Source organism: Thunnus thynnus, chromosome 23 (genome assembly GCF_963924715.1).
Source record: "Thunnus thynnus chromosome 23, fThuThy2.1, whole genome shotgun sequence".
NCBI lineage: Eukaryota > Metazoa > Chordata > Actinopteri > Scombriformes > Scombridae > Thunnus > Thunnus thynnus.
This window is the reverse complement of record NC_089539.1, coordinates 13,875,467-13,892,219: the sequence shown is the minus strand read 5'-3', so window position 1 is coordinate 13,892,219 and position 16,753 is coordinate 13,875,467. Positions and strand designations below refer to the sequence as shown.

At 40.6% G+C, this 16,753-nt stretch overlaps 1 protein-coding gene and 1 non-coding gene across 4 annotated transcripts in view; both read left to right on the top strand.

Annotated features, from left to right (window-relative positions):
* The window catches only part of wnt5b (wingless-type MMTV integration site family, member 5b), an 88,437-nt gene that overhangs the window by 53,740 nt on the left and 17,944 nt on the right, over positions 1 to 16,753 (top strand). The window lies entirely within an intron of this gene.
* On the top strand, positions 14,433 to 14,544 carry trnal-caa (transfer RNA leucine (anticodon CAA)). Its single transcript has 2 exons — positions 14,433 to 14,470; positions 14,499 to 14,544. It is a non-coding gene; the product is annotated as a tRNA-Leu (tRNA).

The window sequence follows — 16,753 nt, the reverse complement described above, 5'->3', positions numbered from 1 at the left end:
CTAGCTGTAAATGTGTAATAAAACATAACACTCATAAAATACTCATAATAATGTTAATGTACAACAAATAAAGTAAAAGTCTTTCTTAATTAATTTTAGCCTTCTTTATTGGCTTGGTACGCTGTTGCCAAAGCCTCAAGACAGAGAGCACACACACACAAACACACACACACATACGTTATAATAATGACTATATGCCACAGTTTAATTTGAGAAGTATTAAAAAATGTGTCCCTGTGTCACGTCTGTGTTGTTACACTGTATGTGCAAGTATACAAGCAGTGGATATATAGTTTTATAAGAGGGTGGAGTGTCCTTAAATGACTGCAGTGATAAAATTATCTGTAAAGCGTAAAGATTTCTCTCATGTGTCTTTCATAAAGAACCAAAATAATCACTTTGAAGCTGTTGTCTTACATCTGGTATCGCTTGTGATCGAAGATTAATTTTAGTCTCAACTGCGAGTATATGAGTGTATATTCAGACAAATATTTTCTAGCAGCAGATATGTTGCATGAATCCATGAAAATGATCAAATATGGTATCAAAGGTAGAGAGAACAGTGTATCTTTTTTTACTCTTGACCAACTTTCATCCCCTGCAGAGGGCATCTCTCACCCCCAGAGTAGCCTCGGTCTATGTGTGTGTGTGTGTGTGTGTGTCTCTGTGTTTTGTTGTGCATGTGCACAGATAGAAGAACACATCTGTGTATATGTGGTCTTTGCGCGTAAACAGTATATTTTTTATATGCGTTATCTCTGTAGGCTTCTCTCTATATATGTGTGTGTGTGTGTTTGAGTGTGTGCGGTGTGTGTGTGTGTGTGTGAGATAATATGACAGGGGAGCCGTTTGCTGAAGCCAGTGGAGTGTGGCGGAGTGGTTGAGAAAGAGCAAAGGAGAGAGAGAGAGAGAGAGAGAGAGAGAGAAAGAGAGAGAGAGAGAGAGAGGGAGGAAGAGCTGATGAGAAACATAGAGGCGAGAGTGAAAACGAGCGATATAGGAGGAGAGAGGCAACAGTGATCAGGTGAGGATAAGAGAGAGGGAGAGGAGCTGCACAAACAGACGTTTTTACATGGGAAGAAGCAGCCGTGCACAACAGCTCTCCTCTTCCACTTCTCTGTTCTCCTTCCCCTCAAAGGATAGGTTTGGATTTTCCAAATCTGTTTTAATTTAGTACAAATCTATATAAATAAAAAAGTTATTGGTCGCTGTAATAATTCCTCCTGTCCAAAGTATGTGTAAAGTGATTCCTTTCTAATTTGACTACATTGAAATAAACAAGGAAGAAAATCAAATTTTGTTCAGAAATGCATCCTAAAAGTTCATCCAAAGCTTCCCCATTCTCTACCTCATATCACCAGGCCTCATCCCCACTTCTATCTGTCTTTTTCTAATCCTCTCTTTCTGACCATCTTCCTATACATCTCCCTCATTTTGGGCTCAAACTGGTGGACAGGTCACACAGAGTCTTTTCTCTCCTTTTCCAATAAAATAAACGTTATTGGCATAAATGCTGAGGACACATTATTGGCATAAATGCTGAATACAATATCCATTATCACAAGAAAAATATATTAATAATGATGATCAGAAGAAAAAATATTCTAGATTTGCAACATAAACCCATAAAATATTGAAGCCAATAGCACAAACTCTGTAATATCACAATATCGCTCTATAGCTGGAGGAGACATGGTCATCACCACTCTAAACCTCCAAATTTTGACAAAGCTTAAACACAAAATGAATATGTTTTTGCTCTACAGAAACATTGACCAGAAGAAAATAATGGAGCAATGTGTGGTTGATTTCGATATTCATATTTATTTTTGTGTCTTTATTCCAGTTCTCACAAGCTCTTAGAAGCTATTGTTTATCTACAACTCAAGCACTATATAAATTATAGGTATTAGAACATATAATGGCCTATTCATAGATTCTTGATATTGCATGATTTGTATTACAGGTCATCAGTAAAGTGATACTGTTACTTTACAGTGTTATTTCATGTCTCCAAATGCGCTATAGAGAAAGTTATTGTTGTCAATAGCATTGCAGTATTTGCTGTAGACATTGATGTGAACATTTTAGGCTACATTAAAGCTTAAAATCATTGGATTTATAAATGCAAAGCACTTAAAATCGACCAAATTTGTGTGGTGACAAACATTAATATCCTTCCCTGCTTTTAACTTATATCCTGTAACTTCATCAAGGGCAAAACAAAGCAGTTAACTGCACTGTCCCCTGTGGCTGCCAACACCTACGTCCTTGGTACTCGGGCGCACAGTGTGTCATGCATTTTCAAAATAGAGATCCTGACATGAATACCAAGCTTTATAATGATAGTGCAAACACCTTGAGTTATAAACAGGGTTGGAGATTAACACCGACTCCCAGCTAAATGTGGCCAAATTGTGGCTGTGGCCGGTCAGTTTGCTAGACAAACTTCCTGGGATTTACCAGGGGTGCAGACAAAAAGTAGTTTGCTACTGTGGTCATAAACCATAATGTGATTTGCCTCACCCAAATGCTCTGTTAAACTGTGCATTGTGGCTGATAGTTGGCCCTGGAGCAGTTGTCTTTACAAATTTTATGTTTGTTAGCTTCAAGACGGAATATAAAACCCAGGCAATGTGGGTTTAAATCCGCCAGCCAGACTGCGCTGTGTAGGAGGTTATTAGCAAACTTTTTAATACCGTGTGTGTGTGTGTGTGTGTGTGTGTGTGTGTTCTTAGGCTGTTACTCCCTGCCAGCAGACTGTACTCTTTTCTATTTTGTCTGTAGAGCGAGATCGTGACAAACAAGTGAGATATGACAAAGAAGGGTGAGGTAAAAGAGAAAGAAATAAATAGAAAAGAAAAGGGAGGAGGTGAAAATAAAGGGAGGCGGGTCTATATGCCACAGGCCCCTCTCTTCAGCAGCAGTAGCTGAGTCTCTCTCTGCATGACCTGCCTGTGTGTGTGCAAGTGCACTTGCTCAGCATGCATTTTTCTGTTTTTCTGTCTCCCTCTGTCTGCCTCATATCACATCTGTGTGTGTGTGTGTGTGTGTGTGTGTGTGTGTGTGTGTGTGTGTGTGTGCGCTGCTGTGGTGTGTCATACCTCTCTTAGAAAACCCGCTGGGCCTTAGCTAGCACTCATACTGAGCGAGAGAGGAGAAAGAGAGGGATGGATGGATGAAGGAAAGGAGAGGAGAGCAGAGGAGAGGAAAAGCGAGAGGGGCGAAATAAGGAACAGGTCAGAGAAAAAAGGGAGGAAGAGTATTTTTAGAGGATGTATCAGTGGAAGTGGAGAGAAAGAAAGAAGGGGCAGCCACATGCTGTTTCCTGAATATGAAAATGGAGATTAGAAAAATGGGCTACACGGAAAAAAGAAGAGCTAGATGGAGAGAACATGATGCCTGGAGTGATATTTGGCGTTTGTGTGTGTGTGTGTGTGTGTGTCACGTCCCCAAAGTGCCTCCAAAGATTTTACCCATCATGTGACCCGTCATGTGGCTGATGTATGTGTCTCTTATTGTAAAAAGCTTGTGCATGTGTTTGTGTGACTTTATGTTTCTGTATTTGATGATTCAGGGGAGGGCTCTAACTGGATAATTGCTCGCCTCGACAACGTGCTTCATCTGCACCTGCGGCGATTGCTGGTTGCCAAGGTTACGTAGGCGTGTGTCAACACGTGCCCCCCCCACCCCCCCTCACACACACACACACACACACATACACACACCCCAAAGCTGACACCTTCCTGAATGGATATTACCATCACTCTGTAGATTCTCTCTATGTCATACACACAAGCACACACACATGGAAATGTATGTGTCCACGCACACACCACTCATATGAAAGAGAAAGCAGACAGTAACAATGCCCTACGTTAGAGCCTTTGTGTGTTTGTGTGTGTGTGTGTGTGTTTACTGTACAGTGCAAGTGATGAATCTTTTATGTTCCTTCAGGTGTTTCCTTCCTTCACCGGTGCTTCACCTGTGCAGTGCTGAAACACAGTCGACTATACTAACAGTACATACTGATTTGGCCAAAATGTAGCATGTAGTATGCAAACAAAAGCAAAATCTGTAGTATGCCAAAAATACCCAGATGTCGTACTGATTCAGAAGAAATCTCCAGTATTTATTCAACTAGTCTACCTTGCCAACCATGTCCCACAATGCAACTGGAACAGTCACAACAACTAGTCATTTTTTAAATGGCAGACAGCAACACAACGTAGATTTAGAGTCAGGCTAAAGTCGCTCTAGGACTGTTAATATGTCACTTTATTAAGTTTTAATATTTTTTCAGATGAGAAAGTGTCCATTTAGATTCCCAATATGTGGTCAGTTTATCCAAATAACGCCTGTTTGGAAATTAGCTCCGATGTTTTTGAAGATGTGAGGAGCTGCTGGCCGAGTGAGACTAGTTAGTCATCTCAGCTGTTGCCATTAGCCGTACTATTGTTTACTTCTGCTTTCCAAACCCAGAAACCGGCTAAGCCTGGCCTGGCATACTGCAAATGAAATTGAACATTCAACATTTTCACATCGCATACTACTATGAAAAGCAGTATGCAGTATGTAGTACAGACTGCATACTGCGTTCATTGGTAATATGTAGTAGGCGGTTCTGAATGCAGCCTGTGTCTGCTCCGCTCTCTCTCTCTCCCTGTTTTTTCATTATTTTCAGCCCGCTCATGCCTCCTGTTCTCTGTCATAGATCCTGGTCACACCAGCATTAAAAACAAAGCAAATTTCTTTCAAAATCAGAACATTTAAATGTAAGTTTGTGAGTTCAACTTTGATTCACTTTTTAATCGTTTTGACAGTTCTTAGTTTTGAGGGAGCAGAGAGCAGGACATAGAAATAGAAGCTGTCATAATAGCTGTGATACACCATCAGATTTTATTTAATCCTGCCAGAGTGTTAACAGGGAAACACACAACCATTATGCAGACGATTTTAAATATGTATTAGCCATCATGTCTGAACTGAACAAATGCATTTCGCTCTTGTACATTTGGTGTTGGCAGTCGGCAGATAAAATCATACAGTGTGTTGTGTCTAATGATTCGAATCACCTGCCCTTTGTTCTTATTAAGATTGTTTTAAACATGTTTAACACTTACAACTGGAATCGGGACCGTCGACATCACATACAATGAGAAAATAATCATAACAGACAAGGTAAGCAAACGGTGAAATAGTGTTGTGACAATAACTTTATAATCCAGTTCTTCGGCTTTCAGAAGTTCACCTCACGCTGATGAAGCTCTTTCTCATCTAGCTGCTTGCAGAATTTAAAGTCTTTGTTGGCCTTGAGTCTCCATCCGTCACCTCCTCAAATCTCATTTCTCACTCTCTTCTATCCCACATTCTCCCTTTATTCATTAAGAAATTTTAACCAGCTGAAGAGAAGTTGAGGTCTCAGATGACATTGACAATGAATGGTGAAGTATTAGTGAAATAAAGAAAATGGATGATGGGAATACATACAAAGAGAGATGACAAGAAGTCATTGCCAGGAGCCTCCTTCCCTCTCTTTCTTTTATCCTTCTTCATCTATCTCTACCTCTGTTTCGTTCTCCTTTCTCTTTCTTCCTTTTCTTTCACTTTCTCTTCCCTCTCTCTGAAAGCTCGTCATGCTTCCGTCTCGCCACAATGCCTCACAGGCTGTGTGTGTGCGTACATATGTGCGTGTGTTATGCCCTGCCGCCTTGCTCCAGTTTTTGCACCACACAGGCTGCCTAGGTGTGTGTGTGTGTGTGTGTGTGTGTGTGTGTGTGTGTGTGTGTGCCCTCAACAATGCTTTTCTTTTCTGCCAGCTCTGCAGTCTGACATAGGAGATTTTTCAGCCGCGTGCTCTCTCTCCCTCAGTAGTCAGCATTTTGGCATTTTCTCAATGCACTCTGTCATCTGTTGGCATGAATAGGCTGCATATTGTTGTGTGTGAGTAGGTGTTTTGTGTGTGTGTGTGTGTGTGTGTGTGTGTGTGTGTGTGTGTGTGTGTGTGTGTTTATCCGGCTGGGTTTTACTCTATCTCTCGGTTTGTCTGTGTTTGTGCAGGGAGCCATGAAGGTGGAAAACAGCTAATTTTCAATCTTAGAAATTGCACTAGGGAGGTTTTTGATGTTGAAATACATGTGTCATGAGCAGAGTTTAAATCAGGTTAAAGACTAAACATAGTTTTAAATCCCAAGACTACTACTAATCAATAAGTTTTCAATCTGGTATTTGAGTGTTAGCTATCTTATACCCTCAAGCTTCACTCAAGGAAATCCATTTTATTTATATGTGTGACAGAAAAAGGAAACCATCTATTTGTGGTCCTAAATTAAAGGGAAAAACCCACATAAAGTGTCTTAGTAAGGTGTTGGGCCACCACGTGTCGCCTGACAGCTTCAGTGAGCCTCAGCATTGATTCTACATGTCTCTGAACTCTTCTGGAGTGATGAACACCGTTTTTCCAAAAGATATTCCCTCATTTGGTGTTTTGATGATGGTGGTGGAGAGTGTTGTCTAACACGTCGGTCCAAAATCTCCCATAGGTGTTTAATTGGGTTGAGATCTGGTGATTGCGAAGGCCACAGCATATGATTCACATAATTTTCATACTCATCAAACCATTCAGTGACCCCTCGTGCCCTGTGAATTGGGGCATTGTCATCGTGGAAGAGACCATTCCCATCAGGATAGAAATGGTTCATCATAGGAGAAAGGTGATCACTCAGAACAACTTTGTATTGATTTGCAGTGACCCTTCCCTCTAAGGGGACAAGTGGACCCAAACCATGCCAGCAAAATGCCCCCCAAAGCATAACAGAGCCACCAGATCCTCTCACTGTAGGGGTCAAGCATTCAGGCCTGTACTGTTCTCTGGGTGTACGCCTCACATGCACTGACCCACTTGTCGAGAATACGGTGAAAGATGATTCATCTGACTGACTGATCACTTTTTCCACATCTCCGTAGACCAGTGCCTATGGTTTTTGCACCACTGAATTCTCAAGTGTGCATTCATCTTTGTAATGAGGGGTTTATGCACTGCAACCCTGCTATAATATCTCTCTCTATGTAATTGTCGACGGACTGTTCTTGCTGACACAGTCTGATCACGTCCTACGTTGATTTTCTCAGTCACCTTGTCGCTCTTCTGTTTTTCCTCACATATTGTATTAATGCATGAGAATCATGGTCATCAAATGTGAGCTGTCGACCACAATTTCTGTCCCTATTTACTAATGTCTTTCCCATAGATCTAAATGCAGACGTCACTTTAGTCACTATTGAAACAGGAGCAAGTTGAGCAGTCTCAGTGACTAAAGCTCCTGCCATCCGTGCCCCAAAAATGAACCCTCTTTCAAAGTCACTTAGATCTTTTCCTCTTGTCATCTTGATACAAAATCAGAATCAACTGGGCCTGCTCAGCATTTTTATACAAGCCACAGAGCATGATTGGATGTTAATTGCTTAATTGTACCATGCAGTGCGCCTGTGTGGAAGCATCTGCATTCATTATGTTTCTCCAATCATTTGTTCAGGTTTTTCCTTTAATTTGTCACCCAGCTGTATCAGCGATAAACTAATATGGGCTCTAGTTCATAAATACGAATCATTTACTTCTGCCTGTGCTGTATGGGAGAGCAGTTTAAGTTCACACTTTTATTCATCAAAATAAGACACTGTCTTCTTCCCAACCTTCCTCAGCCTTATACTTTTCTCATGATTTGTGTCGGAGGATTATCTGTGACGATCTTTGGCATCTTGACTCTGATCCAATAGCTTTTCCCCATTGTTACTGCCAATCAGACCCTTAAATGGTGATAACTGTTTCAAGTCCTCTCCTTTCAGTGTCAGATCTCCTGCCAATATCAAACAGATATAGTCTTTTGGAGAGTGTTGAGTTCTTTTTGGGAACTGCCTTGAACTTCTTCTATTTTGTTTACTTCACACAGGTAGAAGACTAAAAACATAACTGGACTTTGGTGAAAATCAAACTGCAAGACCAGTGCTTAAAACAGAGACAAGTGTGAATAAAAAATATTTACAAGGCAATGGCATTTCTCGGACACTATAAGTGAAATATCTGTAATATTGAGTGAAATGCAAACTGCATCAAGACAAACTGCATTAAGACAAACTCATGACTCATGACTCATCAGTGACTGAATGTGCTGCACTCCCACATCAAAGATTTTTTAAATAAGCAAAGACATTTAAGTCCAATTTTAGGTATTAATGTCACATTGGTTGTGGGAAATTTCATCCCTTGAGTTTTCAGGTATTTCTCACTGCTTCTCAGGGCCAGCAAGAGATCAACTTTGAGAAGATGAACGGATAACAAATAAATAAATTTGACTGGCATCTATAGCGGTAACTCTATAGTATTTGTATGTGTGGGATTTGGCAAAAGAAATGGACAGATATAGAGAGAAGAAGAGAAGAAGGAGAACTTTGTGCTGATAACCAACCTGTGAATAATTCATCCTTGAGAAAATACATTATTTGTGTCTGAATTAAACATCACAACTCTGCATTTATGACAGAGAGACAGAGAGAGAGAAAGAGAGAGAGCAAAGGAAGGAAAGAAGGGAGGATGGGATGAAAAAAAGATGGATTAAGGAACATGAAGACACTGGTAAAGATTAAAAGTCAACATGCACACACAAGCAATTAACTGAATTTAACAAAACCACCAAAGTTGGGATATATTGTGAGGAAGAATCTTCATGCTTTTACACCTTTGTGTGCACCAGTGTGTCTGTGTGTGTGTGTGTTTTCTGACCTGACACAGTACAAGGCTTCCTGGGGATTTATAGGCCAGATGAATCAATTCAGAGACGAGCAGTAAATCAGGCCAGACCAGCCGAGACTTGCACCACTTCATCCCCTGATGAACGTGTGAAAGTTGCTCTGATCTACATTGTAGGTGTGTGTGTCTCTCTCTTAGTTTAAGTTTGTAGTTGCAGATTTTTTACTTGTATCTCTTTTCTAATTGAATATGATTGCAGTTTTACAATGTGTGTGTGTATGTAAAGAGTCAGGCAGGGAGCAAAAATGTGTGTGGGTTTGTGTCTGTGAGAATGCACATGCCTCTCTTTATGCTTGTAAATCTGTTTGTGCATGTTTGAGCATGTGTTTGTGTGTATTACTGTAATTTCTCCAGGGAAGGGATCAGGAGACCAGTGTAGTTTGACCATCGGAGCTCCAGGGCACCAGGGGGGAAATCAGGGGATCTGGCCCAGCCTTGGTGACTTATCCCTGGGCTTCCTGATCAGGGATTCAGCCTCTTCCAGGGTTCCAGTCCAGTGCCAAACGAGGCCAGCCATACTGTAGCTATCTCATTTGCACTGAGGTCTGGGCTGATTTAGTAGTTTAGACTCCCACTATACTTCTTCAATATTTCAGGAAGCTAAAGCCAGTGTTGCACTGTGCATAACCTGCTGCAATTTACTAAAAGGTTAAAAACTCAGGGTTCATGCAGCAGCCAAACAAAATGAGATATTGTATCATGTGACTTTAAGTTGGGCACAATTGATAGCTTAGCTAGTGACATTCAGCCAAGAAACCATCACCATGAACTTAAACTTCAGTTTAGTAATATATCAATTTTGCTATATTTAATGTAGAGCCAAATATAAAGCTAACTTTAGTGGCTGTAAATGGCATTAGCTTAGCTCTGAAGCTTAGCTCGAATTCACTTCACTGCTAAAAAAACAGACTAAATGCAGGTCTGTAAAATAACATTTACCATTTTTTTTTACCATGTATTTGAAAGAGTGGTTGTGTGTAGTTTTGCTTTTACACTGTATTTTAAATGTTTTATGCAATAATGTGTTGCATTACCTATCACAATTTGTAAATCACAGATGCAAGCAATTTGCATGTAGTTTCAGTTTATAACACTGGTCTAACAATGGCTGTTTTTGTTTGTTTTTTTTACCAAAAATGTAGTTACCTTTGAATTAAATCACCTGAAGTGGAAACGTGTTGTCTCCAGTACACAGCAACAATACATTTTATACAAGGAATTTGAGTTAGTAGCTCTCAAATTACTTATACGCAACCTAGAGAAGTTTACAGTATAGATTTACTAAATAAAGACATACAGAAATGAACAAACGATAGACACTATGTAAAGGCAAGAGCTGCATAACTAACATACAGTATCTGTATATGCATATATCTACCAAGTATAGTTAAAAATACAACAATTAATGTGGCCAAATGGTGTAAAATGACACTAGAGATACTGTGGACTGTATGAACAAGTAGATGTATTACAAGTTGTATCATGGGGAGAACAAGGAGGAGTGAGAACGTGTTCACATCAACACAGTCAAGAGATAAGGAAGGGTGAAAACAGCTTTTCACCCTTCACCCGGTTGCACAGTTGGTGTGAGAGAAAGAGAGGGAGGGAGAGAAGAAGGAATAGATAGAGGGATGGATGGATAGAAAAAGGAATGGCAGTCTGACTTTCAGATTGACAGCAAGAAACAGAAAGGCGTGAGAGAAACTGAGAGGAAGGGAGAAAAAAGTGCTTCGTAGTGAAGTGCTAGAACAAAGCAGAGAGATGTGGAGAAACAGATGGCAATGCAGAGTGAGAGAAGTGTGAGAGAGACTGAGAGAAAGAGATGTAGAAAGACTGAGGTGGAGAAGTATAGAGAAGATATATTTAGAGAGAGAGGGAGAGAGAGGGAGAGAGAGAGAGAGAGTGAGTTTTAGCCTCCCAGCTAGAGGCATGACTCATCTTCTGCCAGCTGACAGAAGGATGGATGGAGGGAAGGAGGGAGGAGATGGACACAGTTGGGGAAAGAGAGATGGAAGGGTTGAAGGAGGGGAGGGGAGAGCATGCGTGTTTGTGAAGAAGACACAAAAATGAGAAGGGGTGGGGGTGGGGGGGGGGGGGGGGGGGGGGGGGGGGTGTGAGTGTGGAAGGAAGGGAGGATGATGGAGGAAAGAAGCAGTGAATAAAGGAGAATCTTACATGCAACCACGCATGTAGAAAGAAAAACACAAAGAGGCAGATATGAAGCCCAAGGCCTCTCCGAAGCCCCTCTCAGCTGCTTCCAAGTCCCACTACATTTCCCCCAGGGGTGTGTGTGTGTGTGTGTGTGTGTGTGTGTGTGTGTGTGTGTGTGTGTGTGTGTGTGTGTGTGTGTGTGTGTGTGTGTGCATCTGTGTATGTGTGTACATACGTGTGTTTTTGGAAGAGGAACAGAAATGGAGAAAGAGAGACAAAGAAAGTCTAAGAGAAAGAAAGAGAGACATGTATCTATGGCAGGTGGAATAGATAGATAGATAGATAGATAGATGGATAGATAGATAGATAGATAGATAGATAGATAGATAGATAGATAGATAGATAGATAGATAGATAGATAGATAGCTCATTCAGGCATTGCACAGGACAGTAAATATGCAGTAAATATACATATCAAGACTAGAAGAGAGAAATATATATACAATATATATACAAAAACAAATATATAAAGAATATACTAGAATATACTATAACTATAACAAAATATAAACATAGGATAACATACTATATTGTTGAAATTTGAGTATAAAGATGTGCAATTTCACTGTGAGCAAAGTTATTGAAGGAGCAAAACAGAGTGGCGTTTGGTTGAGACAGAAACTATAAAGCTGAGAGTTCTCTGTTGGTTAGTTAGTTGATCTTCCCATGTTGGTTGCGTCCTGTTTTTCATCATGTTTTTTCAAAAAAAACACCGCACACATTAAGTATTGGGGTAAGATAAGAGCTTAAAATGTGTTAGTCACTGTTACTGGATAATGTAATATGAGAAAGGTAAAACAAACAATGAGTTTGAATGTTTTTTTTACAGATGGTGTTTGACAGATAGAAACAAGTGTTAAAGGGGACATATCATGCACATTCTCAGGTCTATATTTTTATTATGGAGCTTTATTGTTATATCTTTGCGTGATTTACAGTTCAAAAAACCTTATTTATCTTAACTGACCCTCTACGCAGCCTCTGTCTGAAACAAACCGTTTTAGCTCCTGTCTCTTTAAGAGTGGGCCCCCTTCCTGATGAGCCCACTCTGTTCTGATTGGTTAGTTTCTTGAAGCTGCCCCTCGGCAGACTTCTATCAGCTCCAGAGGCTACGTCAACAAACAAAAGTTCATCACTCGAAATATAAACTTCTGAAAAACATCTGTACATGTTCGAACTCGAATCCAATCCAAAATATGTGAGTGGACAACGCCAACAGCCTGTGAACAACCTTAGCAACAAAATACCACATAACAGACGGCCTTTTGTGGGCATGCACTAACGATGTGACATCATCAGGAGGAGGAAGTAGAGGTGACATTGCAAACAAAGCATTCAGCTGAGGCCCTGGCTTTTGACTTGAAGGAAGTATTTTTACGTACGTTCACCTCAACAACATTAACAAGCCAACATCACAGCAGTATCAAAATAACAGGAAATCGCAAGAAACATGTTACGTCCCCTTTAATTAAATACATGGAATTCTATAAGTACAGTATTGAACGATGTGTGCTGAAATATCCTCGAGAAAGACCCCAAATCACTGCAGGGGGTCTATAAGTGAACCTGACCTTTGACCCTCAGATGGAGGCAGCTCAGAGAAAAAAGGGAGGAAATGGTTGTGTCTCAAGCACAAGAAAGATGTTCAGGTTGCCAGTTGCTTGTCATGAGTTAGAGTAAAACTCTGTGGCTCATGCTGCAATCATGGCCTTGTTTACAACATGATATTTATGCCTTGTTAGTCATTTGAGGGCTTGGACATTTTAGGATTTGAATGCCCTAAAAACAGCTTTGGTCTGTAAAGTTGCGACAGAGACTGCATTTCCCTCCATGCATCTAGTCTAACCCCCTCTCTTTTATATTCCTCCTCTGCCTCCTCCGACATTCTGAGGATTTTTTTGTTTTTTTTTTTCAGCTAGGGGATGATCAATTTTCAAGTGACAGTCATTTCTAAAAATTGATATTTAGCATTTTGGCACCAGCACCTTCCAGGGGATCAGAGCCGACTAGATCAGCCGGCCGCAGCTGGTTTCCCTGCAGGAGAAAGCTGGCTGGTTCGCCCGCTGTAGTCTGGCACTGTAGGCAATAAAAAGCGAGGCTGCTGTTAATCCAGAGAGGAGCTGCCGAGTTTCTCAGGCATTGCTCCCTGTTGCATGGCTATTGCTCATATCCTCTAGGGACTAGTCCTCTCTCGCTCTCTATCCCTCTCTCTGTCTGTCTCTCTCTCTCTCTCTCTGTATCCATTACTTGGACACTCCCTCTCTCTTTCACTCTCTCTGTTTTACCCTCCTACCTCTTTCTTTCTTTCTTTAGCTCACTTGGTCCAAGTTTTTCTCCATGCCCTCACCCCTCCCTGTCTCATTTTACCCGCTTTCTTTGGCTGCAGTCTGTACTATGGCTGAACTGCTCCTCCTTGTGTTTCAATCGGTACATCACAAGTCGCCAGTAAATCCTGCCGAGCAGTTTGGCTGCTCCAGACCAGTATTTCTGCAGCTCTGGGTCATGTCCCAGAATAAGTTGCTGGCCTGTTTCTCTTTAGTTCCCACATGAGGAGACAATCAGTATGTTTTAATTAGCCAAAATCCCAGTAGGAGAAACCTATTTATTTCAATTTAGCACAGATGTCTCAACCAAAATTCACATCCTTTTTCTCTTGTAATGGAAAAACATCAGCAAGAATTTTAATGAGTCCTCTCTCTAACCTTTACCCTTTTGTAAACATTAGGGGCCACACACATGAAAAGAAGAGACAGAGCTGAATTTCTGCTGTTTCTAGCAACATCTATAAAGCGCAGACTGTACAGTAAGGCAACAGTAGGGGGTGATGTAATGTCATTTACAGATTGTGCATTTTAACAACAGGGCCGCAGCTGATTGCTCTGTCATTATGCCGAGTCACTGCTGTGTCCCGGCCTTTCATTATGCCGAATATTTCAGCTGTTACAATAACATACAGAGACAGGCTGAACATACTTGAAGTGTGATACAAGATACAAGGACATTCTGCATGCTGAGCCACAATGTTTGCTAGCTGTATGGGATCCTTATTATGTTTTGTTAAGATCCAATGTCAGTTTGCAAAGCTGTTATATGGGTTCTGGTTTCTTAAAGGACACATTCAAGTCTAACCTAAAACAATAGTCAGGTGCCCAAATGAACATTGACACATGTTTTTTTGTTTTTTGTTGGGTTTTTTGTTTTGTTTGTTTGTTTGTTTTGCCATAATCATTCCTCCTGCTCATACTAGCTATTAAGAGATTCCATAATGCACTTTCAGAATAAGTAATGGGGGACACATTTCATAGTCCTTCTTCTGTGTAAATGTTGTCTTCACTGTAATGCAAACAATGCTGATTTGATGGGCAATGATCTGTCAAAAGTACGAATCAACTTTGATGACATATCAATGTCAGTTGTCAGGATGGCCGAGCGGTCTAAGGCGCCAGACTCAAGGCTTGAATCCTTCCTGAGCAAAAGGGACTTCTGGTCTCCACATGGAGGCGTGGGTTCAAATCCCACTCCTGACACAAGTTTTACCTGCAAGATTCATCCTTGTAGTTTTATTAAGCAGGTTTCTCCTTGAATATATCATGAAGATACATGAAGGAACAGGGCCTAAAGGATAGGTTCACAGTTTTTTTTTCTTTTCATTCCTCCTGTTCATACTGACCATCAAGAGATCCCATAATGCAATTTCAATGTAAGTGATGGGGGGCAAAATCCACAGTCCTCCTTCTGTGCAAAAATGTATTTAAAAGTTTATTTGAAGCCAATATGAAGCTTCAGCTGTCCAATGAGTCAAATCAAGTTCATATCATTCAAAGTGCCAAATACCTTTTTTTTGTTACAATCCTTAAAAACACTGTCCATCGAGACACAAAGAGAGACATTTTTCACTGAAAGGACTGTAACTGCTGTAACTGTGGAAGATACAGTATATCCACTCTGACCAACTCAGATGGCTGAAGCCTCATATTACCTTCAGATAAACTTTTAAATACATTTTTTCTCAAAACAAGGATTGTGGATTTTGTCCCCCATCACTTGTATTGTAAGTGCATTATGAAGGGATGTCTTGATGGTCAGTATGAGCAGGAGGAATGATTGCAGCAAGAAAACCCTGTTTCAATTTTCATTTAGGATTTGCATTTTTTGGGGGCACAAAATTGATGTCTGCTGGGTCCAAATGGTCTGGTATAAGTTCCTCATTTTGGTCAACTTAAGTCAATTAAAAATGTACCTTAAAAGGGCTTTACAATCTGCACAGCAGTCTCTACCTCAGGTTAACAATATGCAGAAACAGACTGACAATATTCAGTCCCATTTTAAATTTTCTGTTTAAATTGATCAATTAACCACTACAAACCTGCCTGATAACCATATTTGTTCTGTGTAAAGCAGCAGCAGAAATACTATATAATAAGTCATAAGAAAGTACTTTTTCTAAAAATCAAAATATGCCCAAAGTAGATTCTGGATGAGTTCATGTTGAGAGAAGTCAATGTTAATGTTTCACCAGATGAAGGCGCTGTTGTCATAGTAACTTCCTGATCACATCAGGCTGACACAAACCACACAAGGTGCATCACTTTCTTTATATGGAGAGAGCTGTGGAAAAAGAGATGATTTAATTCAGTCTCAGGGTTCCTTGCTGACTGAACCACTTTTGTTTTTTGTGTTGCAACATATTGTTGCCTAATTACGTTTCCCAAAATGTTTCTCATTGTTTCATTGCTTATTCAACCTGAATTTGACCCAAAACTAGCCCACACACACACACACACTGCAGAATATCAATCAGATGTATATTGAAGGCAGCCAGTTAGATCACTTCACAGAGCTCCGTGTGTGTGTGTGTGTGTGTGTGTGTGTGTGTGTGTGTGTGTGTGTGTGTGTGTGTGTGCGGTGTGGTGTGGGGAAGTTTAGGGCCCCCGGGAGATGAAAGGTGTGCGACCTCTGCTTAACATTGCTGCGGGTCTATTATCATGCAGAGACGAGTGACATCCGACTCTGTGCTGCTGAGAAACACCTCTTGTTAGAAATCCTATAGTGAAGTGAAGGATGAAGATGAATCACAACACATCACCTCATATGAGAATATTGATTAGAAATTTTTAAAAATATCATATATTATGCACTCAAATTAGCCTTTTAGAGTGACGTTAAACCCTTAATTTCCTCTCAGCTGCTCATTCAAATTTTAAGCAAATCGATCTTAAAACCTACAACATATTTTCCCTTGACTGTGTTTTTACGCAGGCAACATGTGGATGAATGAAAATCAAAATGCGTTATTGTCGTAATATTGTCATAATGTTCCTACAGTCATTGCTATGTGAGTTTGGGGCCCTTTGGTACTTTATCCTATGACTTTATTCTGTTATTGGTGTAAAATAGGCTAAACTAAAACTAATTACCGTCTAGGAAGCTTTTTTTAATGAATGTTTTAAAGACTAGGAGACTGGGGGGCCCTGGTCTAATCTTCCCTTTGCGCACCTTTGGTTGTGGACGCACTCTTTTGAGAAGCACTGAGTCAGATCAAAGAGTCTGTTCCTCTGCAGGTTCACCGCCCACCGACCCGGCTTCAGTTTGTCTTTGGCCGGGTTATGAATTGGGGTAGAGCTCGCTTCAACACGCCTTTTCTTTACTTTCATGACTTTTCAGGACTCCTGACCGTCTATGTGTCCGTGCGTAAATGTGTGTGTGTGTGTGTGGGAGGGGGGTGTTGGGGGGGTT